This window comes from Pelophylax lessonae (genome assembly GCF_965119305.1).
Source record: "Pelophylax lessonae genome assembly, chromosome: 6".
In the NCBI taxonomy this organism is placed as follows: Eukaryota; Metazoa; Chordata; class Amphibia; order Anura; family Ranidae; genus Pelophylax; species Pelophylax lessonae.
The window spans coordinates 242,223,010-242,248,707 of NC_138773.1; the positions used below are offsets into that span (position 1 = coordinate 242,223,010).

General features: G+C 44.6%; 1 protein-coding gene across 1 annotated transcript in view; it reads left to right on the forward strand.

The window, feature by feature from the left end:
- Positions 1 to 25,698, forward strand: part of PDE11A (phosphodiesterase 11A) — an 830,139-nt gene that overhangs the window by 612,413 nt on the left and 192,028 nt on the right. The gene's annotated exons all lie outside the window — the stretch shown is intronic.

Consider the following 25,698-nt stretch of genomic DNA (forward strand, 5'->3'; position numbering starts at 1 on the left):
AATGTACCGACGTAGAGTTCTTGCAACATCCAGTTCATGCAACTTTGATGTAGCTGGATCTTCTTCAAAGGCTGGGAGAACCCATTCCTGATTAAAGTGGTAGGTAGTTGGCACTTTAGGTACGAATTGATGGATTGGTCGTAGGACGACCCTATCTGGGAAGAACGTAATATACGGATCTTGAGCACCCAAGGCTTGAATTTCAGAAACCCTACGGCCTGAAGTGGCAGCTACGAGGAAAACTGCTTTAAGAGTAACATCTTCCAGAGAACAGTCCTCAGTAGGAGCAAATGGCGGTGCTGCTAGAGTATCCAGCACCAAGGGTAAATCCCACTTCGGGTACAATGTTTTTCTAGGTGGTCTTAACCTCAGTACTCCCTTCATAAACCGCTCTATCAGAGGATGTAAGGCCCATCTGATGTCTGTCAGAGCTGATAAGGCTGAAACTTGCACTTTAAGGGTATTGAGCCCCAAACCTACATCCAGACCTTTCTGTAGAAACAGTAGAACGTCCTGCACAGCTGGCTTCAATGGATTAAACTTGTTGGATTCGGCAACTTCTGAAAACTTCTGCCATACTCTGTAGTAGGAGCTATTAGTGGACGATTTTCTGGCTTGGAGCAACGTCTGGGTTACCTCATGAGAGCAACCTAACTCCTCCAACCTCTTCCTTTCAACTTCCAGGCCCTCAGATCCAGGATTTCTGAATGTGGGTGGATGTAGTCCCCCTTCGACAGGAGACCGGGAATCTTTGGAAGGACTAGAGGGTTGCAAACAGACAGCTGGGTCAACAGAGTGAACCAAGGCCTTTTCGGCCAATAGGGAATCACCGCCAGGATGGTCACCTCCTCCCCTGTTAGGCGTTGAAGGAATCTGAGAATCAGAGGGGTAGGAGGGAACGCATACCCGACTCGGAAGGACCACGGTTGAACTAAGGCATCTACTCCTGCTGAATTCTGGGCAGGTTATCTTGTGAAAAAACTAGGTGCTTTGGCATTCTGGGGGGATGCAAATAGGTCCCACTGAGGACTGCCCCAGTGTTGACAGATCCACCGAAACACACAGTTGTCCAGGGACCACTCGTTGTTGATGAATTCCCTGGACAGGAGATCCGCCAAATGATTCTGGGAGGCTGGCAGATATGCTGCTCGGTGGTTTACAAGGTTCTCCTCTGCCCCATGACAATGAGCTGCTGTGGGTCCCCCCTTGGTTCTGGACGTAGGCTACCGCCGCCCTGTTGTCCATACGTAACAGGAGGGAGTTGCCCGCGAGATGAGGTGCCAAGTGCGATATAGCTTCCCAGGCTGCCCTCAGCTCCAGAATGTTTGATACTACATCCTCCGAGTTGAACTGCCATCTTCCTTGGATCAACTGGTCCCTGAAGTGTGCCCCCCAGCCCAACCGACTTGCATTGGTTGTAAGTGTGATCCATGAGATGGGGCCAAGATGGCAATGATTTTGAAGGTTGGGCAGCTTCGTCCACCACCATAGGCTGGACTTCATTGATACCGTGATCAAAACCTCCTGGGAAAGGGACCTCCTTCTCCACTGGGATAGAAACCCCTGTTGAAAAGCACGGGGATGCCAGCGGGCCCACTTTACCCTCTGGATACATGAGGAAAAGGTTCCGAGGAGACTCAGACATTCCAATGCCGACATGGCTTTGCTCGCCAGGGCCTTCTTCACCTTCCCTGTGATTATAGGAATCTTCTCGGGTGGCAGTGACACTGCCCTCCTCCGTGTGTCGAACAGTGCCCCTAAGTATATCATCTTTTGGGCTGGAGTAAGCTGGCTCTTCGAGTGATTGATTAGCCATCCGTACCTCATCAGTGTGTCCAAGACTTGTTGAACATGGATCTTTAGGAGTTTTTTGTCCTGCGACAGGATGAGAATGTCGTCTAGATAATGTAAGACACGGACCCCCTTCTCCCGGAGGGGTGCCAGCATTGCCACCAACACTTTGGTGAAGGTTCTGGGGGCTGTGGATATGCCGAAAGGCAAACACTGGAACTGCAGGTGAAGTTCCCCTATCTTGAACCTTAGGAACGACTGGAGGTCGTGAAGTATTGGTATATGCAGATACGCATCCTGAAGGTCTATAGAGACCATCCAGTCGCCTGGTTGCACAGTTAGGATGACCGTGTTTAGGGATTCCATCTTGAACCGCTCGAGGCGGATAAACTTGTTCAACCACTTCAGATCTAGAACTGGCCTCCATCCTCCCGCCTTTTTGCGTACCAAGAAGACTGGGGAATAAAAGCCTAAGAATCTTTCCGACTCCGGTACTGGTACCACTGCCTGCTGCTGAATTAGCGTCTGTACATATTGTAGCAGAATCTTGCGCTTCTCTTCGGAGTTTGGAATCCTGGTGGGTAGAAAAGAAGAACGGGGCGGTTGGCGCTTGAACCTCCAAAAATGCCCCTGAAGGATCGTGGAGGTGACCCAACGATCCGAGCAAGTTTCCACCCAAACCTGAGAGAATGCCCTGAGACGGGCACCCGGTTTGGGTGGGCAAGAAGTCAAAAAGACTTCTGGCCTTCCTGTGTCGAGGTAGCAGCCTTCTGTTTCCCCATCTTCAGGAAGATAGCCTGGGAGCCCTTCCAACCTCTTCTGTATTCTCTCCCTGGACGGTATGTTCTGAATTCTCTGGCTTTTTGCTGGAAAACCGCTCTCGCTGCAAATTTCTTCCTTTTATTCCTATCCTGAGGAATCAGACCGCTCTTGCCCCCTGTGACTCTGGTAATGGCTGTATCCAGCTTTTCGCCAAATAGGGCTTTCCCATCGTAGGGTATGCGGCACCACGTCTGCTTGGAGGAGGGATCAGCGGCCCATGGTTTTAGCCAAAGTGCTCTTTATGCCGTGACTGAATATAGCATGGCCCTGGCGGAACATTTCAGATGGTCAATGGCCGCTTCTGCCACAAAATCTGATGCCAATTTTAACTCATCCAGAGCCTTCACAATCTGGTCTGTGTCTAAGCCTTGCTTGAGGGCCAATTCTATATTGTCAGTCCAAGCACGTGCTGCTCTGGATACCGAGGTCAAAGCCACTGCTGGCCTGCAAGCCCCCCCGGCCGCCTGATACGCCTTCTTTAGATTAGCATTGATTCTTCGATCTAAGACATCTCTAACGGAGACTGCGTCCTCTAAGGGTAAAGTTGTGTTCCTGGCCAATCTCATGACCGGTGCGTCCACTGACGGCATGCCATCAAATAGTTGGGCGTCCGATTCCGCCAGAGGGTATAATATACTAAAGCGGTTAAAGGCGATCGGTCTCCTATCCACCTTCCGCCATTCATCTGTCACTAGATCCCTTATCTCCTCCATAAGTGGGAAGGTAGGAGGTTTTTTCTTGAGGTAGGGAAAGTATTTCCTGGACTTGGCAGGGGGCTCAGGTGATTCTTCCCATTCAATTGCGTTCTTGACCGCTACCACGAAGGGGGCGATCAACCAAAAATCAAAGGTAGACACGTTCTCCTCTGCTGTGTCCCCTTCGTCCTCTGAGCTGTAGCCGGAACCTGCCATTTGGACTGGAGTCTCAAGGGATCCCCCACTTGTGGTCGGGGCCATCAACTCCTGGGACAAGTTCAATTCTCGAATTGAGTCCTTAATCAGCTTCTTCATTGTATCAATGGACTCTTGCTTTTCTTTTTCTCGATCCCCCGTGGCTTCAAGAAAGCATGTTTCGCAGACCAGTTGGAACTGTGTTGTCTGTCAGATCGATGGGGTGATCTGCGAGATTTGTGTGATGTGCGAGGGGTAGACGAGTGATACTGGTCATGTCTTGAGCGGCTGTGGCCTCTGGACCTCATCGCTGGTGAGTCCCTGCGGGATGATCGGCGTTGCGGGCTGCAATGAAACATAGGAAATTTTGATGTTTCATACGCCCGATGCTCTTTTTTTTATTTTTTTTAAACTTACCTGAATGGTGCAGCCCCTTACCTAGCGGAATGTTGAGGATCTTTTTGTCTCACTGGACTACGGGAGATGGCTGGGATAAGAGAGACACAAAGGGTAAGAAGAAAAGAAAAAGTAAATGGAAAGGTCCCAACCTAATAGCCCCACCCCTTTTTTATTATAAATAAATATATTTTCAAGAAGAGGAGAGAGAAAATAAAAAGAAGCTGCAATACCTCTGGCTTCCATCGGGAGGCAGCAGCTAAGGCAGACTTGAAAGCTTCTCCTCAGCAGCAAGGGAGATGTTATGCTTCTGATATCCGCCCTCAGAATGAGAGAGGCTGGCCCTATAAATACATGTACTCCTATGGGAGTACCAAGATGGCCGCCGATGGCTTCATCTGTCTACCGGGCATGTGCAGGTGATGTCATAGGGCGGCGCCATCGATCCACCCCCAGAACAGTAAAACGGGTTAGGCGGCGGGCGCAAAGCACCCCAGGGGCTCCGGAGGGGCTTGCTAGCGATCCTGCACCCCAGCGCACCACATGAGGACAGACTGTAAGTAGGACAGGCTAAATTTAATGCAGGAGGCATCAATGTTACCGGAGCAGCCCCCAAACCAGAGGGGGGGGGGGGGGTTCCCGGGAGGAGGAGCATGGCTGAACTAGACTCCTTACCTGGAAAAAGATCCACAGAAAAACAAGCTCCCAGCCTTGTTGGCGCTTTTAGCAGCCTAAGACCTTGGACTCCATCCTACAGGGGAGCATGACCCTGTAATGGTAACACCATGTGAAGGTGCAGTAAGGGCTGATCGTGATCCTGCAGGCTTGAGGACAAAGTTCTTACTTTTATAGAGTTAAGGAGGTCCTGTGGGTTGGTTGAGGGCGGAGCAACCACCATATGTATGCTGCCATGGAGGCACCAGGAAAGTATACATGGACATACTTTTCAGTAAGCCAAGATTTCTGTATTAAAAATCCTTTTTTTTATTGGTGTTATGTAATATTCTAATTTTCTGAGATACTGGATTTTAAGTTTTCACTAGCTGTAAGCCATAATCATCAAAATTAAAAGAAAGAAATGCTTGAAATATATTACACTTTGTGTAACGTATCTATATAAAACATGAGTTTCACTTTTTGAACTGAATTACTAAAATAAATAAACTTTTTGGTGATATTCTAATTTTACGAAATGCACCTGTATGTATAGTGTTTTTAAAAACTGATGTCAAGTGTCATAGAAGCTAATTACACCACGCGGCACCTGTGTCGGGAAGGGGATGGATCCATTTTAGGGTCGTGGGATTCGTTTCTTTAGATTTTGAGGAAGCACAATGTTCATGTGAGAGGCGTCAACCCGCAATATTTGACTGTTTCCTGGTGTTCGTTTTTTGTCCTTTTATGGACTAAAAACCTCCTTGGACTGGTATTGGAGTTGCAGACGCTTTTCTATTCTGTGCCCCATATTTTTCACAATGCAGGCTTCCTTTAAATAGTTTGCTGTATTTTGTTCCTGGACGATAGGCAGGCATATTTCACATAAATACACAGCAAGGATTCTATTTGGCCTAAAGAAGAGAAGCTTGTTCATACTTTCACAAGGATGACTTATGCACTATTATTGCTGCAGCAGAAATAGAATTCTTGTTCTTCGGCACACTGCTGTTTTTATTGAGAATTTCAGTTTTTTTTTACAGTTGCAGTAGCCAAGCAAATAGTTGCTCCAGGGTTTGAGAATGCTACAAGTAAACAAGCAAATTGGAAACAACGAACAGAGGGAGCGTAGCATCATTCACAGAGTGATCTGAAATTAATCATGACTTAGCATCGCTTTTGTCTTGCTCAGTGCTGGCTGCGCAGTTGCTGAGTTACGCTGTGGTCCTCCGAGCCTTCAGCTACAGAAAACAGCATAGTTCTTACTTGGAGTTCTATCCAGCCAGGAACATAATAGCAATTTAGAACTTGGCTAAGCGTTGAAGATAAAGGAAAAAATGCCTAAAAAAAAAAGAAAACAAATGCAGCCAGTACATTTATACATTTATGGATTGGTAATTTGCAATATTTTTGCATTTTGTTTTTGGTTTAGATATGCTTTAACTTCCCTGCACTCTCTCGCTGCCACTCAAAAAAATATCTTGGTACAGAAGAACACAATGTACTCCTCTGCCTCCGTATAGTACCACAGTGCATGTCCTAATGTCTGAGCAGCCAGTTACCAGGCCTAAATACTGTCACATAAGGGAGGGAGTCGTAAACAACCCTGCGTACGTTTCAGTATTGGAAAGCCTGTCAATGGATCAGAGCAGAAGCTGAGCTCAGCATGGGCAAAGTACTAGTTTATAATAAAAGGACACTGTTAGGATGGAAATATTGTAGCTGCCAATGTTAAATTGTTATTGGAGACACAAGCTCTAGTGGTGTAATCATTAAAGGGGATGTGTGGTAATACAAAAAAAACACAAACATCTATACTTACCTCCCTGCTGCAGCATCAGTATGATTACAAGCCCGAGAAATGAACAATCACGTGACTGCTGATTGACCAGTTCTTGGTCCACTCTCAGAGAAGGGAGTAGTGACTGTGTCAGTCCCTGCTCTCTTTTCTGCCTTTCCAGTGCTGAAGAGGCTGAGGCAGCTGTCATGGGTGAATCCCAACATTATTGTTGGGATCTTTCCAGAACCTGAAGTGGTTCTGTGATGTCAGCCAATAGCAGACTTTAGCTCACTGTCAGCTGATTCTGGGTCACATGAGAGCACCAATAAGTGCACTCCTGTGATCCTCAAGAGAAGTATGACCAAAAAAAGCTTTGGCCATACTTCTCTTTTAATCTTGCTTTGTTCTTAAATTACTGACGCTGAGCAATGGAGGGGCGGAGGGTTCTGAATCTAGTTGGCCTGTGTGCAAGATCATGCGTTAAGCTTGCCATCCTTAACCACTTAACGACCAGCCACGTAGATCTACGTCGGCTGACTTTGAGTGGTTATACCGGAATGATGCCTCTAGCTAGAGGCATCATCCCGGTACCGTTGTTTGAAGCCGGCGGTCGGCTTTCCGTCGGTAACGATCGATGCGGCTCGGGAGCCGCTCGATCGTTACCCGGGGGGGCGGGAGGGGACGTCCCCCCCCTCCCGCCGCCTTCCGCGGCTTTGCTCGGGGCTCCCGTCCCACCGGGAGCCCCGAGCACCCAGCCGGCACGTCCGCCGGCTGGATGGAGTCCCGATGAATGCCGAAAACGGCATCGATCGGGTCTCCGATGACGTAACCCGGAGGCGGCGTCCATGACGTCACATCCGGGTTACTGTGCCGCAAAAGGCGGCAGATTTAAAAAACGGCTGTATGCAAAAATGCAGTTTTCGGCGTTTTGCATACAGGGAAGTGTAGTGGAGGGGTCTAGGGTCTTTTAGACCCTCGATCCCTCCATAAAGTGTACCTGTCACACATATTGCTGTCACAAGGGATGTTTACATTGCTTGTGACAGCAATAAAAGTGATCAGATTTTTTTTTTTTTTAAAAAACCTGTAACAAAGTTAAAAAAAAAGAAAAAATAAATAGGAAAAAAAAAAAAAAAAAATTTAGCCGCCCCCGTCACCGTTAGCTCGCGCACAAAAAAAAACGTATACGCAAGTCGAGCCGCAAATGAAATCGCTGTTCAAACCACACATGTGAGGTATCGCCGCGATCGCCAGAGCGTGGGCAATAATTTAAAAAAAGAGCTACACTCTAACTCAAAACTGGTAACCGTTAAATAAATTTAAAGCGTCGCAGATTGAGATCTCTATTGACCGTAGTTTGTCGCCATCCCACGGGGGGGCGCAATTTTAAACCGTAACATGTTTGGTATCTATTTACTCGGCGTGACGTGTTCTTTCACAATATACAAAAAAAATGGGCTAACTTTACTGTTTAGTATTTTTTAAAATTAGTGAAATGTGATTTTTCAAATTTTTTCCAAAAAAATGACGTTTTAAAGACCGCTGCGCAAATACCGCGTGACAAAAAATTTTGCAATGACCGACATTTTATTCTCCAGAGTCTTTGCTAAAAAAATATATATAATGTTTGGGGGTTCTAAGTAGTTTTCTAGGAAAAAATACTGGTTTTAACTTGTGAACAAAAAGTGTCCGAAATAGGGCTGGGGGTAAAGTGGTTAAGAAAAAATGGCTGTGGTTTGCATTGTGCCTAATATTGGATGTGGCTTAAACGGGTATGGTAAAAAGTCTGACCCCAATCTGTCCGACTGTCCCCTAATCTATCCATCTTTAGAAGATCCCTGAAAACCCTTCTCTTTAAAGAAGCCTACCCGGCTACTAACTAATAACACTGTTTCACTTGCTCCATCAGCTCATCCCCCACAGCTATTGCCTTTTGTATCAATTGACCCTCCCTTTTTAGATTGTAAGCTCTAACAAGCAGGGCCCTCTGATTCCTTTTGTTCCAAATTGTATTGTAACTGTAATGTCTGCCTTCATTTTGTTAAGCGCTGTTTAAACTGTTGGCCCTATATAAATCCTGTATAATAAAATACTAATAATGATTTGCAAAGTATAGCACAGTGTATGAAATGAGCCAATAGGAAACGTACAGCACAGGTGTAGAGAACAAGAGAGTGTGGAAAATAGAATGTACAGCACAGTGAACAGAACAAGGCACTGTGGAAAAGAAAATGTACTGCACAGTATTAAACTTCTGCATTGTGGTGTAAATGAGCCTTTAAGTAAGAGGGGCCCCTAAGGAGCCTCAAGTAAAATGGGATTCTCCACCCTGCATAGCCAGGCACACCAAATTTTCACAGGCACACTTGAGTCAGAAAACTAGTGCTTGGTTGTCCAGCATACATCCCTACAGCTACTAGTCCCAGCACCACCCCTTCAGGCACTGCTAGTCCTCCTAGCTGCAGCTGCCTAATTCACTAGCCCTCCTGGCCAATCTCTCCAGCACAGTCCTCCCAGACTGACACTCTCTCAATCCACAGTCCTCCTAGACTGATCACTCACCAGCCCACCCATTTTGCTAGGAATTGGCTGGGGCCCTCATCAATACTCCAAGCAGCTACTCCTAGACTCCCCCCCCCCTACTCCTGGAAGCTTCTCCAAGGTTCAAGAAAGCAGTCACCAGAGATGCTGCTTGTTGAGCCACCCTGACTCCTTGAGCCACTCAGCCCTGACCCAGAGTCAACCCAGGCCTGGCTGTCAGCCAACCCAATTTACCTACACTAACAACTAACTATGTACATCTAATCTAGCACACTAGAGGGTGCTACAGTTGAATAGAGAAGCAGAAGAATGGTAGTGAGAGAGGGGGCAAAGCATTTTAAACATGTGTGCAACCATAACAGTGAGAAGAGATCTTGGCTAGAGATTGACACCTTTGTGAAATAGGAATGAAGGTGGAATGGGGCGGTGAGAGTGGTGGTGACAATGTGGTTGAATTACTAAAGGCAAATAGACTGTGCACTTTGCAAAGTGCAGTTGCACTCTGCCAGTTCAGTTGCTCCAGAGCTTAGTAAATGAGGTAAAGGTTCACTTTGCAAAGACTACCCAATCACATGCAAGGAAAATGTAAAAACAGCATTTTTGCTTGCATGTGATTGGATGATGGAAGTCGGCAGAGCTTCTGCTCATTTACTAAGCCCTGGAGCAACTGCACTTCCAGAGTGCACAGTTTATTTGCCTTTAGTAAATCCACCCCAATGTATTTACAACTGATAGGGAGAGATGATATGGGGTAGTGTGGAATAAAGAGGGAAGAAGCCAGCTGTCAGACAGTGGTGCAGTAGGACTGGTGGTAGGGAGTTTTTAAAGAGATGAATGACCTATTTAAAAGTGAACATTGTGGGGCAAAGAAAGTAGAGTGTCTATGTTTAAACTGGCGTGACTTCAGCAATTGGGTGCTAACATACTGGGGGAACTAGGGGAGTGATATGGTGTCTAGCAGAGAGGGAGCTCATGGAAGTAGGGTTAGGGTCGAGATGTGGGAAAGGAATATGTTGGTGACAACTAATTGAGAGTGGACTGTGTGGAGTGTAAAGGGGTGGCTCTGGAGCAGCTGTACAGTTGGAGTGATGGAACTGTAGGAGTAGAATAGTAATAAGCTACCAGAATACAGTAGTGTTGGGGAGTATTAAAGACCAGGATCTACCACATCTGCAATCTGCGCAGAATTGATCCCTTTCAGCTGCAACCACCAGTGATATGCACGGTTGCAGCTCAAAGGCCAGCGTGGTGGTTGCAAGTTAAATCCCCTATGTATGTGCATTGAATGAGAGCACAGTGGGCCCCATCCTCCCATTGTCCCTCCACACACTGTACACATGGGAGATATGCCACTGATTCTAAGATGGCATGCAGATAGTAAAGTGTAAAGAACTTGATATGCACATGGTGGATCTAGTACACTGACTCTTTAGGAATTATAAAGATAACAGTGCTAGTACAAATCCAAAATGTTTGTTTTGTCTGGCCCTTTAAGGTAAATCTTTAGTAATGTAAAAGAGGAGTGTTTATGCCTACTTGTCCTTCCACCCATTTCTCAATTCTTTGCTCTTTCAGGGAGCAAATGTGCCAGGAGGATACTTTGGATCCATCTCACTGTTAAGGGGGTCAGATACCTGGTAGCATGCTATACATGGTGGTCCCCATCTCATAAACCCTAAGTCACTACAGGACACAGTAGTAAAATAACGGGAGCAGAGTGAACACAGGCATCCAACGTTGTTCTGCTACAAAATATAGGTTTATGGACCAGCAGCAGGGCAGATTTTGTTTTGCTGATTTTTTGTTCTTTTAAATAATCAACAGAGCCAGCTCAAGCTGTTATCTTCTGCAGTGGCTTGAGATCTTGACATTCACATATAGTGACAGTCCATTTATAGACAGAGGCTGGTAGGTTCACTTTTTATGTGTCTCTCAGGGACTTTAGTTACAAGGTCTACCTACCACCATATACTTTCAGCCACTTCCATCCCTCCATTGGGGTTTTCTTATTAAATTATATATTATTTGCTGGAAAATAAAAACCCAGCAGGGAAGCAGGACCCTTTGTAATGGTCACTTCTGGTGTAATTCCCTGTAGGAGATCCCGAGAAGCAGTATCACCACTACCTCTCCAGATCTATTTCTTCTACCACCTTCTATGCTGTAGTTCTGTCAGTATTTACTACTAGAGGATAGTACATTTGAGCAGATATTAGCTGTACTTCATACTGTTTATCAGTAAATGACGTTATTGGAAAGAGAATGTATAGTGTTCCTTTTAACCTATTTGCACCAAGTGCACGCAAATATGTGGCCTCTCAGTGGCTGGGCCTTGTCACCGAGCGGCCCCATATTTGCGTGCAATAGCGCTGATAGAGCAATGCCAAGAGCGCACCCCCAGAACAGTTACTGGTGGCTTACGGAAAGCTCCAGTTCACTGCTTGCAATCTGGAACTTTCCGATCATGTGACCACTGTGACAGCCAATCACAGCGGTCACATGATCATAAGCCCCTCCCTGCCTCCTGGAATTCTAAACCCCTTAAAGGGTTGGCAGTCGCCAGCTCTAACGGGTTAAAAAAATAAACGATTAAACTATTATAGTGTATGTAGGAATATGTTGTCTTCTACTGTCTGAATTTGTAAATGCCTGTAAATATATTTTATTTGCACTACCTGTCCCTGGGTTGTGGGCTTTGAAACCTTGGAAGAAGGAAGATCAGAGAGGGAGTCTTAGCTATATGTCCTGTCCATGCTGCTAAACCCCAAGCCAGAAGGGACCAGGGGCAGACTGACCATTCATGCACTCAGGCACTGCCAAAGGCCTGGGGTCAGTAGGTGACCCCATGAGAGGCTCCACAGATGTCATGCAGGGACAGTATATTTAAGCCTGTCTGAATGTTGTGTCCGCCTGAAACCTGGACACATTTTTAGACAGGAATATGGCTCGGAGTGGGACCTGGTGGGATGGGAGCAGATGAGGAGGTGGGAGAGATGTGTACCCCACAAGCAGGGGACTGCCGGTGACAGTGTGGGGAGTGGAGGAGGAAGTGGTGGCGGCAGCCTCAGATCCCAGAAGTAGCTCATCTATGAAGTAGTGGCAGAGTGGGTCGCGGTCCTGGGCTGAGGTAGTGCCTTGCTACACGCTGCTGGGCAGCCGGAAAGTGAGAAGAGTCTTACGTGACATGAATGGACATTAACTCCCTTATCACGGCTGAGGATCAGGGAACCCTACACCCTGCTAATAGAAATTTACAGATTACACTATAACATTTGAGGTGGGGGTGATCTCCCACTGTAATTTTTGAGGGAGATAGGGGTCTGCTGGTGTAGTATGGGGGGATAGGGGAGCCCCCTGTCTCCCCTATCTTTCTCTTACCCCCTTCCCCACTCTCTCTATCATCCCGTCTCACTCCTCTCCCTCTCACTCTCTCACTCTCCTCTCTCTCTCTCTCTCTCTCTCTCTCACACACCCCCATTCCCTCCCTCTCTCTCACCCCCTCCCCCTGTCTCACCCCTTCCATCTTTCTCACCCTCCCTCTTCTCCCCTCCCTCTCTCTCTCTCTCACTCCCTCTCTGTTTCACCCCCCCTCTCTCTCTCACCCCTTCCTTCTCTCTCTCACCCCCCTCTCTCTCTCACCCCCTCACTCTCTCACTCCCCTCCCTCTCTCTCACCCCCCTACTCCCCTCCCTCACTTGCTCTCTCACCCTCCCTCTCTTCAACCCACCTTTCTCACCTTCCCTCTCCCTCTCTCTTAGCCCCTCCCTCTCTCTCATCCCCCACTTTGATTCTCTCTCACCCACTCTCTCTCTCTCACTCTAACCCTCCCCTCTCTCTCTCTCACCCCCTCCCTATCTCTCACTCCCTTCTCACCCTCCTCCCTCTTTATCGCCCCTCTCTCTCTCACCTCCCTCTCTCTCATCGCCCTTTCTCTCACCCCTTCTCTCTCTCTCACTCCCCTCCCTCTCTCACCCCTCTCCCCCTTCTCTCTCTCACCACCCTCCCTTTGCCTCAACTCCCCTATCACTCTCACCCTCTCTTCTCTCTCCCCTTTTCTCTCTCTTTTTCTCTCAACCCTACTCCTCTCTCTCTCTCTCTCTCTATCTATCTTACCCCTATTCCTCTCTCTCACCCCCTCTCTCTCTCTCTCTCTCTCACCAGCTCTCTCTCTCTCTTTTTCACCCCTTCTTTCTCTCATCCACCTCTCTCCCTCGCATCCTTTCTCTCCCTCTCACCCCCTCTTCTTTCACCCCTTCTCTCTTTCTTACCCCCCTCCTCTCTCTCTCACACACCCCCATCTTTCTCCCCACACCTCTTTCCCCCTCCCTCTCTCCCCTTCCTCCATCTCTTCCTTACTTTTCCATCTCCCCCATCTCTCTACCTTTTACCCTTCTGTCTCTATCCCTTTACCCCCTCCTCCCCTCTTAGTTGCAAATAGGATTTTCTGTAATTTTCAGGTTCTTAGTAAAAACTGCCTTCTGTTGGTAGATTTTCCATTTTTTCTCAGTAAAAAAAAAAGTCTTGGGGGGGGGGGGGTTGGCAACCCTGTCAGGAAGTGGGAGTGTGAGCTGAACGGCCGCACAAGGCAACTAAACTCTCATTCATCAGGTACCTTTACTGTACTATGTAAGGAGCAGGTGCTACCCACAGATCCTGAAAACCACACCCAGGTTTTGCCACTGAACACTATACGTGCCTCATTTTTTTTTACTGGTGTTAGGGCCCATATTATAATTCTGCACACATGCCCATTGCTTTCATAAAACACCTCTAGTTGTTTCATAAAGATGACTACCATGTGGCAGCCATCTGTAAACCTGGAAGTGCCCAGCTGCTTTAACGGAAAGAAGCCAGGAACTTTCATGCAGGCTATTCTGCTGTAGATATTTAAATGCTCCATCTATGCAGCTGAGCTGCAATATGCAAGTGGGGCTTTGTGTGGGTGTGGCTTGAGTGTGGATGGGAACACAGGGGGCCCCGTGATCTCCTATTGCCTGGGGGCCCTATGAGTTGTCAGTCCGCCCCTGGAAAGGATTATTATACAAGTATGCCTATGATCTAATATTTAACTGCAGCTTCTGAGTGTAAATCTATATCCATGTGACAGACTGAGTATCTCTGCCTTGTCCTTGTTATTGTTATAGGGTAGTGTTTTTTTTAGCACTTTTCTTGAAATTTATTGACACACACCCATATTTTATACTCACCAATTAAATTTAGAGATACACTAAACATCTAGCCCCTGAAGCGCACCACTAACCCCATAACAATATCTGTCCAACTGTGTAGTATCAGTATCAGTGGTGCAGCATCAGGGAGTCTCTAACCACCCCAGACAGCACAGGAATCACACACACCCCTTTGTCCTTGTTATTATTTCACATGACCAGTGCCAGATAGCTAGGCCTGTGCTACTGTATGTGTAGTGGTCACATTCCAGTATGTTGGTAAGTGAACATGTTTCTTCCAAAATACTGTAGTATATGTACACCTCCTGTTGTTCCAGTTATTCTTATTAATCTTGTCCCTTCTGGTCTGGGATTCTATAGTTAGTTTTAGCTTAGGGTTCAATAACCAGCATAAGCTAGAGCCAGGTTAGGCATCAGGTGGCCACTTCGGGATCATGATTTTAGAGGTTCAGTTGCATGTCAGATTAGAAATCATTAGGGAGAGTCTAAAGCGAAGAGTAGATAGGCTGACTCTGAGTTCCAGTGCCACAGCAAAGTTCCTTCTGGTGAAAAGCTCCATTCCAGGCTGGTTGGACAACAGAGGATTTCCCCATGACTGAAGATCTTGTCTTCAGGTCTCATACACAAAGACAGACGCTACATCATCCTCTGGGGCCCTTACAACTGGACTTTGCTGCAACAATTTTATGTCAGGATCAGGATCCATATTAATAACTTTATTAATGTGCACAATCCCACCAGGACTCCTGTTGGGCCCTTTGCTAGTATTATCTGTTTGTACATTGGATGTATACACTGGTATTAATCTTTTTATATAAAGCTTGTATTATTTCTGTACTGGTGTGCATCTACATGCTTATGGTTAATGTTATATGAGGGTTGCAGTAGTTCTTCTGCTCTCAATTACTTTGTTTAGATTACTGGTTAGTTTCCCAGGAATGGATTTCCCTCTGGCCCTGTCCCGCGTAAAGGCACTGTCAATTTTATTATCAAACCCACTTATCCACTTGGCGAAGGTTCTGGTTCTTTTAGTTACTTACGTTACCTACAGGTTTAGCGCAATATCCTGTTTGGGTAGAGCTATTTCTCTCTGTATTCTCCCCAAAAAAAACAAAGAAAGCTTGATTTATTTCCAGCAAGTATTCATTTTGAGTTGTGATGTGACATGTACTTTAAAGCCCATCACCAGGCAAATTTATTACCCTCTAACATTTTTTATTCACCTAAGTATATTGTCATGTGGCCCTTCACAGGGTCTCTGTAACCAAGGACCTCATAGTGACAATATCACACCCCTTCTGAAGTCTTCAGGACACTGTGAGGTCCTTGTCAATGGACAGTCAATAAAAAATGTCCACATCACCAGAGAGGGATGTAGCTGATCCCAGAAGGATCCTCAAGCTCTTCAGTGCAGAATAATAAAGATTCAAGTCCCAGGGTGTTACATGGCCACAGATGCAAAAAATAAAGTGAGGCATTTTCTAATCTATTTGAGGTTCTAGAAAGAGGGTGGTTGAATGGGTAAAGTTGGTTCGATGAGGGGGGGTCGGTAGAATTAAGCCATTCACTGGCTTTTACGGAACATTCCCATTATTATGTAATAGATGTAACCTCTGTCTTGATGTCTGCATGTTGTTCTCTACAACACAAGGGCCTACAGCATCATGCATAGTCACTGAATTCCTTACTGACTCCTAATATGATTTGCAGCAGGGGTATGTTATTTCTTGTATTTTTTAGTAGAAAGCTTATTATTTGTTATACAAATTTCACTTTAAATCACTTTTCTTCTGATGGTTTTTATATTCAGATATATATTCCACTGCCACATATTGTGTTATTTATTATAGAATATTCTGTGTGAGAAGTGTGACTTTCAGTTTATCATTTTTCCACATGCCAAATTTTTTTATTCTCTAATTTTGCTACTCTTTGGCTATAAATTTTATTATTCCATGTGTCACATCACTGAACTGTAATAGTAAGCAATAACAGCACCGTTCACCAATTATACACACACCATGCTCCTACCTTTCATACTGTTTAACTCAAAGTGACATGTTTGTTTGTACAATGTGCATTTGATGGCAGGCACAGATGCAAATATGATATTTTATTGCTATTGCCCCGCCATATGTAGACATATATATCCAGACTACCTGAACTTGGCTGATTTATATCTTATTGCTCGGTCCCCGGGTGAATTCCTAGACTGTCATCTGTTGCCTGAAAGCAGAAAAGAAACTCTGTTCTCTAGCTAGCAGCTTGAGGTGATTCTAAACCACCACACGGTGACATTCTTGCTCCATGTTAAAATAGAATTTAGAACGGGTGAAGATTTTTTTGGTCATCGTTTCTCTTAGGCTGGGTTCACCCATATGCCAATTCGCATGACAGCTGAATGTGACCGGTTCTCAATGAAGCTGGTACACACAGGTCAGGGCGGCCACGGCCCGCATTCAAAAAGGGTCCTGTGTGTCTTTGGGTCTGATTCAGGTTTGAATTCAGGCAAACATTTGGACCTGATTCGCACCTGACATGGGGAACAGGGACTCACCGTACCCCAGGCACGAACCCATGGCCGCATATGTATGAACCTGGCCTTATGTGTTCAGAACCAGTGATACCAGCATGACCTACACTAGAATGGGTAGCATATTAGCAGGTGTCATAAGGCCTATTCCAAATGCAAAAACATACCCAAAGGCTATACCTGGATTTCAATTGAATTGAATTATATAAAAACCCTAACAATACCCTTCCTATTTGTTAATTTTTTAGTCTGTTATGGAGAAGAAGAGGGGAGATGTTCTGTAGTCCTGTCCTAGGGTGGCAATGCTGCTTCTTTATAGATATACTGTATTAAGTGAGCATTTTCACCCTAGTACTGGAAGTGTGGTACTGGCAGAATCTTCATGTGAAAATTGTGGAAATATATAAAAAAAAAAGAACGAATGCAGAAAACCTATCTAGGGATTGGTAAGTTGCACTATAGTACAAAACTATATTACAAACCTATGTGTTGTGATAATAAGTGTTGATGCACTGCAGTGCCATTCATTCCTAAAGCAGAGCTTCACCCAAAAGGGGAAACTCTGTTTGTTCAATTCCTCCCCCTCTCCACTGGCACATTTGGCATTTTGTGGTGTGGGGGGGGGGGGGGTGTACCTAGTTTTGACAGGTACCCGCTCCCACTTTAGGGTAAGATCGCCGTGACGTATCTGGCTCTTCCTCCTTCCCCCTGCTGCCTTCTAGGACCTGTGTGTATCCCAGAAGATTGCAGGACCATTCAGAAAGTGCAGTGCGACTCGCGCATACGCAGTAGGAATCCAGCTGTGAAGCCTGAAGGCATCACTGCAGGTTTCCCTTGCCTGCAATGCTGGCGCCTGCATCCGAAACCAGGTAAGTGTCCTAATATTAAAGTCAGCAGCTACAACATTTTTTTTTTTCAGACAGAGCTCGGCTTTAAGGGCTCCCCAGCACACCTTACCAATGCACCTACTGTGCGTTGTAGTGTGCTGTGCTGCAAAATGAGTGCAAACAACATACATAAACTCAGTGTTACACAATGATAGCACTTTAATGCTCCTTCTTACAATGCAGGTCTGTGAGCCAAATGACTAATTAAAAACAATGCAGTCCTTAAAGTGACATTAAAGGCTAATTTTTAGGAAATAAATACTTTTTGGGTCCCCCCCCCCGCCGGTGCTCCTGGCTCCTCCTCTTCAGCCAGTGCCCCCAATAGCAAGCTGCTTGCTCTGGGGGTACTGGTGCATGTTCGCTCCCAAATCCATCTCTATGCATGCATAAAACACATAGAGCCGTGGCTCAACCCCGCCCTCTGCTCTCTCCCCATTGGCTCACTGGCTGTGATTGACAGTAGCGGGAGCCAATGGCTCAGCCAATGAGGAATGAGAGACCTAGGGGAAGCTCAGCTCTCGTGCACATTGCTGGAGAGGGAGTTCAGGTGAGTATTAGGGGTTCTGGAGAAGCCACTGCACACAGAAGGTTTTTTACCTTCATGCATAGAATGCATGAAGGTAAAAAACCTTGGGCCTTAAAAAACATAGCTCTCAGCTGTCCCTGATTTTGAGGGACTTTCCCTGATATGCAACAAAGTCCCTTTTTCCTCCTCATTTGTCCCACATTTTGGTCTGATCTATATAGTTGTATATAAAGTGCACTTTTTTATCTCTCAAACAGTGTTTCACAGTGCTAAACCTTTCATCCAATGTCTAAATTGCTGCATTTGTAAGTTTGAAAAGCCAGTATAAAGAAATACTAGTGGTAAAAAATGCACTTTGGGGTTTAACTAGTTTTTTTTTGTATAATTCTTCTTTAAGAGAGCATATCCTATGCCAACATACATTTGCTAATACTGTAGGTGTCCCTCGTTCCCATCTCTAAATGTTGGGAGGTGTGTTTAAAACCACTTTAAAAGCGTGATTGAACTCCGCAAAAAAAAAAAAAAAAAGATTAAACAGCCCCTCTGCAGGTTGATGCCATAATGTGCTAGCATGCTCTTTCCACAATCAACAATTTTGCTGCCCTTTTTCGTTCTTATTAATGAATGCTTATTTATCTTTAAGTTTATTTTGTGGTTGATTTAAGATCTGTGCTCACTTTTAGCTATTTTTTTTTTTTTTTTGCTTTAAAAAATTAGCCTTTAAATGTAACTTTAACATATGTTTAGCTTTGTATACTCTATAAATCAAGTTTTTTTTTGTTACATTTTCTGGAGCTCTTCAAAATGGACACCTAGTTAAATATGCATTACTATACAGTACTTCTTATTAAAGTGTATCCACTGATAGGATCCTAACACAAACTTCACATCTGGTAAGAAGACAATCAGTCTAAGAACAGGGAGATCAAGTCTTTGCTGACCTCATTCTGGTATTTTTACAAACAGTAAATGAGGGCACAATTTTCCCATGAGAAGATCACAATTTCACAAATTTGCATATTTTATCTTTTTCAGTGTTAGACAGTCCGAGGTTACCTGAAAAATAGAAATAGGTGATAAATAAAGAATACTCTGTCAGGTTAATAAATGTACTCCAATGGATGTTTCAAATTGTAACAGTTTTTCTTTCTGTTTGATCTTTACAAGAAACAGTTATAGTTAATAACTATAATTCCAGTAATAAGTGGACACTGGGATATGTATTTACATTTTCAATATGATTTTTACATGATCTATTCCTTGTGGTAAAACTCTGGGTTAAAACTATCTAATCTAAAACTTGCTACCATCCCCCTCTATATACGAACCACCTTGTAGAAGAAAGATGTGTATACTTGCCTATTCTCAAGGTGCAGAATGCGGTCACATTGTCTTTCCTGGGTCAACCAGGAGTGGAGAGCGCACTCAACAATGGCTGGAATGCCTGGGTGATGCCTCTCCACCTGAAGCCGCTGCTAGCTGAGAGAGAAGAGCCGTTCACGTGACCGGACAGGAGCGTCCTGAGAATAGGTACATACAGTGCCTTGAAAACTTATTCATACCCCTTGAAATTTTTGCACATTTTGTCATGTTACAGTAAAAAATGTAAATGTATTTTATTGGGATCTTATGTGATAGAGCAACACAAAGTGGCACATAATTGTGAAGTGGAAGGAAAACAATAATTGGTTTTCAAAAGTTTTTACAGAGAAATATCTGTGTTGTGCATTTGCATTCAGCCCCCCCGAGTCAATACTTTGTAGAACCACCTTTTGCTGCAATTACAGCTGCAAGTCTTTTTGGGTATGTCTCTACCAGCTTTGCACACCTAGAGAGTGACATTTTTGCCTATTCTTCTTTTCAAAATAGCTTAAGCTCTGTCAGATTGGATGGAGAGCATCTGTGAACAGCAATTTCAAGTCTTGTCACAGATTCTTATTTGGATTTAGGTTTGGACTTTGACTGGGCCATTCTAACACATTAATATGCTTTGATCTAAACCATTCCATTGTAGCTCTGGCTGTATGTTTAGGGTCATTGTCCAGCTGGAAGGTGAACCTCTGCCCCAGTCTCAAGTCTTTTTCAGACTCTAAGAGGTTTTTTTCTATGATTGCCCTGTGTTTGGCTCCATCCATCTTCCTATCTACTCTTACCAGCTTCCTTGTCCCTATTGAAGAAAAGCATCCCCACAACATGATGCTGCCACCACAATGTTTCACGGTGGGGATGGTGTGTTCAGGGTGATGTGCAGTGTTAGTTTTACGCCACACATAATGGTTTGCTTTTAGGCCAAAAAATGTTGGTCTCATCTGACCAGAGCACCTTCTTCGGCATGTTAGCTGTGTCCCCACATGGCTTCTTGCAAACTGCAAACGGGACTTCTTATGGCTTTTTCTTCTTGCCACTCTTCCATAAAGGCTAGATTTGTGGAGTGCATGACTAATAGTTGTCCTGTGGACAGTTTCCCCAACCTGAGCTGTGGATCTCTGCAGCTCCTCCAGAGTTACCATGGGCCTCTTGGCTGCTTCTCTGATCAATGCTCTTCTTGCCCGGCCTGTCAGTTTAGGCGGACGACCATGTCTTAGAAGGTTTGAAGCTGTGGATAATGGATTTTTGGATAATGGATTAAAAAATGCTATGTGAGATGTTGAAAGCTTGAGATATTTTTTTATAACCTAACCCTGCTTAAAACTTCTCCACAACTTTATCCCCAACTTTTCTGGTGTTTATTGGCTTTCATGATGCTGTTTGTTTACTAAGATTCTCTAACAAACCTCTGAGGGCTTCACAGAACAGCTGTATTTATACTAAGATTAAATTACACACAGGTGGACACTATTTACTAATTAGGTGACTTCTGAAGGCAATTGGTTCCACTAGATTTTAGTTAGGGGTATCAGAGTAAAGGGGACTGAATAAAATGCACCAAAAAAAAACATTTATCATTTTCCTTTCTTCACAATTATGTGTCACTTTGTGTTGGTCTATCACATAAAATCCCAATAAAATATATTTAGGTTTTTGGTTGTAGCATGACACAATGTTTAAAATATCAAGGGGTATGAATCCTTTTTCAAGGTGCTGTATATGCATCTTTCTTCTACAGGGTAGTTAGGTGCAGATGTTGCAGGGTGGGTAGGGAGGGGGGGAGCAGTTTCAGGATTAGATAGTTTAAACCCAGAGTTCTACTTTAAGTCAGGTTGGTTAATGTGTACCTGCCACTCTGGTATGTAGGGATGAGTTGGTCCAAACCTAGTTAGACGAACGCCCAAACTTTTGCCCATCTGACCCCCTGGCAGGAGACGAAATGGTATTGCTAATGTTTCTATATACTGTATGACAACTTCCTGATGTCACTGGTTCCAAAGAAAGCAGCAGGTGCTTGCACCCACCACATCCCTAGGGACTGTTGATGCCACAGCACATTGCTTTTCATGGCATACTCTGTTTTCATGTATTGACTACATTAACTCAGACATAAGAATCATCCCCTTCTTACTAGCTGGCCTCACTAGCCAGTACAAAATAAACAGGTTTATAGATCACATACACTTGCATGCCGCAGTTCTTACTGTACGTAACTCACATAATGAATTAAAATGTCTTTGCTAAATAGCTTCAAGATTAGCTAGTATGGAAGTGCATGTGACTTATTCTCCGCCCTCTCGTGTGACAGCGTTGGTGCTTGGAAATTGGGCCAGCACTGTCATATGAAGATGGGGAGATATTGCATATATAAACTCCATCCAGAGCGATTTAAAATAGGAAAATTAAGAGGCATATGGACTTTCATGGTACCATCAAGGACAGTGAAGCTTACATGGAGCTTGCTTTCCTTACTCAATGTTAATGGACTATGATAATAATTAAAACATAATCTCTTGAGTGGGCGCTTTGGAGGGGATATGATTGCATTATACTAATCTTTGAAAGGTGACTCTAGCAATGGGAGAAAACTATTTATAATTAGGTACCAAAAAAAGACAGGTGGCCACACAATGGAATTGGAGGAGAAGTTGTTCAATCTTATACTGTGTAAGGAGTTCTTTACTGTTAGGGCGGTAAGGATGTGGAACTCTCTTCCATAGGTTGGTGGTGCCAGCCGAGAGTATAGAAAAATTCCAAAAACTTTTAGATGTGTTTCTTAGAAAACACAATGTACAGACACACACACACGTTGAACTGGATGGTCTTCATTCAACCTTACCAACTACTGTATGTACCTGTGTAACTAAAATTGTTCTAATGCTTATATCCTTCCATGCAGCCTATGCTTTTATCAATTGTAGGAAAAGAATTAGCCGCACATCCAGGGATTCCAATAGGTTTCAAATACCTTTATTTCCAAAAAGTTGCAAGTGATGACACCAAAGACACCAGCATAAAGTCTCGTAGACGCGTTTCACACATACATCTTGTGCTTAATCATTACCATATGCTTAATCATTATCATATGCTTTTACCAATACTTACTTATATTCCATTCCTTTTAACCACCTTACATTCTATATGGATAAAAATAGAACCATACATAGTGGAAATCCCATCCGGGGTCAGCAGTATTTCTGCAATTTGTCAGATTTCTATTGACTGTAACACACAAGAACATAATTATCCAGTGAAACAGCATGTGGTACCCAAGGCAGCAAGATATCTTTCTTCCATTGTTCCATTGTCAATTGATGTGCCATAAATCTGTTTACAGTCCTGTGCAATCAACGTTTATGTGGCTGCTTTATATATTTTCTACTTTGTACATCTCATGTCTAAATAATTAAACTGAATTTTGGGGTCAGCTCAAGTCTATAAAGGAAGATTTTTGTTTTGGAATGCTAATATTTCACATTCCAAGGGTTAAATAAAAAAATGTATTTACTTGATCCCATACTTCCCCTGCAGCTGGCACTCTCCTTTTCTCTCTGGTGTTCTGGGTTGTGGGCAGACCCCCAGCACCCTCACCTAAAATGTGGGACTGCTGGTCCTGCATTGTAAGCTATGATATCAGAGTATGACAGACAGAGCACTGAAGAGAGATGGCCTCAGGGGACCAATCACACAGAGGGGAAGAAGCCTGCAGTAAGGAGGGCTATTATAAGTAAAATTGGTTTTTAGAGTAAAGCCTCAGGCAAAAACAAGCATTTAACCCTTGCTGTGCATGGGGGAAGCCCACTACAAGGGTAGTTTTGACTTTAGCTTTAGGGTTACAGGCCACATTTCTGATGGACATCTGTAGTTTGAATTACCCAACAATGTCATATTACCTGTTGGACTCCATTTGTAAGACAGCAGCAGGGCCGGTGCTAGACTATTTTACGCCCTAGGCAAGACCAGCTCATTGGCCCCCCCCCCCCCCCCAAAGAAAAAAAAAGGGAAGGGGTTAAATACTCCTCTATCTCATACCCAGTGACCCTGATCTGATGGTTTCTCCATGTTATGCTTTCATACCCAGTGACCCCCCATGTTCCTCCATGTCACACCCGGGGACCCTAATGTCCATCCGTGTCACACCCAGGGACTTTGATGTTTTTCCATGTCACACCCTTGGACCCCAATATTCCTCCATGTCATGCTGTCATACCCACTGACCCTGATGTTCCTCCATGTCACACTCAGGGGCCCCCGTGTTCGTCCATGTCATGCTGTCATACTCAGTGACCCCAATGTTCCTCTATGTCAGACCCTGATGTTTTTCCATATCACAGTTGGGGACCCTGATGTTCCTCCATGTCACTTCCTGCCGGGGTTAAGGCCGTTCAGCTCCAGCTTAAGAGGATCATCATGCAGGCAGCACTCTGGTGGGCTCCATTCCTGCCTCTTGGGGCCCCTCCAACAGTAGTGGAAAGCCAGGGCCTGATAATTCCGCCACTGCCTAAGACACCTGGCATCTTTCTCTGTCCCTTCTTCCTCCCCTACGGCCACCTTTCCCCTCAGCTCACAATAATCATTCATGATGGAGAGAGATTGCCGACTCCTGGCTGCGCCCCTAGGTGGCAATGCGCCCTAGGCGGCTGCCTAGTTTGCCTAGTGGAAGCACCAGCCCTGGACAGCAGCATTCCTTTGCTACACTAATGAGCATAGGGGTTTCATTGCCACATGTGTCATCATTGAAGGGATCTATCTTCGGGACCACTGTCACTGGGACAGAAAATGAGAGAAAACACTCCTCAGCAATTAAAACCTCACAACATTTCTAGCACTTACCTACTTTATTAAAAGCAAATGATAAAGGAGCAGTTGACCTACCAACACCGGAACATCCTCAAAAAGTTTCTATCTATCTGGCAGGCCTGGTTGAGCACTTCAGGTCTTGCACCACCACAATTAATTATGGATATGCTTATACAGGTGTGAGAGATACTTATGTTGTATATGCAATAACTATGGGTTCCCTCTTCCTCAGCTATTTGTTTAAATGATGCTTTGTTTTTCTGTATTTTGCCTACTGGGGGTAAATCTGATTGAGCTTTGGGGCGGTAGTGGGGACCAGACATTCTTTGTTTTGTTGGCCCGTTGGCCACTTGAGAGTGTAATCGTTACTTTTTCCTATTGTTTACTTTTTTTGTTGTATATCCCCTTTTTACCTTTTGGTTTTCTATGTGTCATATGATCCCATTGGGTACTTTAGTGCCACTTTATGTTACTAGATTGTGTCAGCATCTAACTTGTAGTGCCATTGCGAATTATCTGCATTATAGGCTACATACTGTATGGGGCTGTGTATTGTATACCTCATATGCCTTTATTCTAAATCTACACCCTTAGCTTAACTTTGCTTCCTTTATGTTAATGCATTGTGATTTTTTTATGTATGTTTTTCTAACACAAAAAAACCTTTCCTGATTAAAAAAAAAAAAAAAGGAAATGATAAAACTTTGCAGTAACATGCAAAATGCGTGTATTGGTGTGCTGTGGAACCATTTATTTTTGGCACCACAATGCACGCTAACACACCATTAAAATGTAAAACCAGCCTAAGTGTATGCCCAGCAGAGATGTGCCCTAACTTCCTGTCACATGACAGCTGTTTCACCAGACAGGAAGAGAGATAAAATCTACAAAAGAGACACAGACAGCAATACAATTCTGACAGGGGTTCTTGCCTTCCCCTACTGTACTAATAATGGAGCAACTTTATTAGGCCTCATGCACGTGGACATATAGCAGCTTCTCTGTGCTTTCCTGCGCCTGGGGAGCTGCACCTGCCACACCACCCACGTATGTTGGTAAAGTGTTTCTCCCCAAATGGTGGAGATAGGTGTATGCTGCACAAATGGCTCCCCGGGTGTAGGAAAATGTTAGGGATTTTATGCTCCAGCACACAGGAGCTGCTCTATGTCTTTGTGCATTGTGCATGAGGCCTTCATTTCTGTTTTGCCATTGGAGATTTTACTCTACTTTTTGCCTGGTGAATCTCTGAGGGGCCCCAATAAGACCAGCCCAGTTTGTTGTGGTGTGTTAAATGCATGTGCGTTAACGTGTTTTATTAGGGCAGTCTATTCATTTGAACACACCACTATGGACCAAAAATCATGCATGTAGCATTTTCAGCAGTTCACCAAAACTCACATTATAATGCACAGCTGTGTGCTGGGCTGCAATGCAGGTACTCTAAGAATAAATAGCACCACATTGCACAAACACACTTAAGAAAGCCCCAGATAGCAGTAAAACCTGACAGGGGTTCTGATC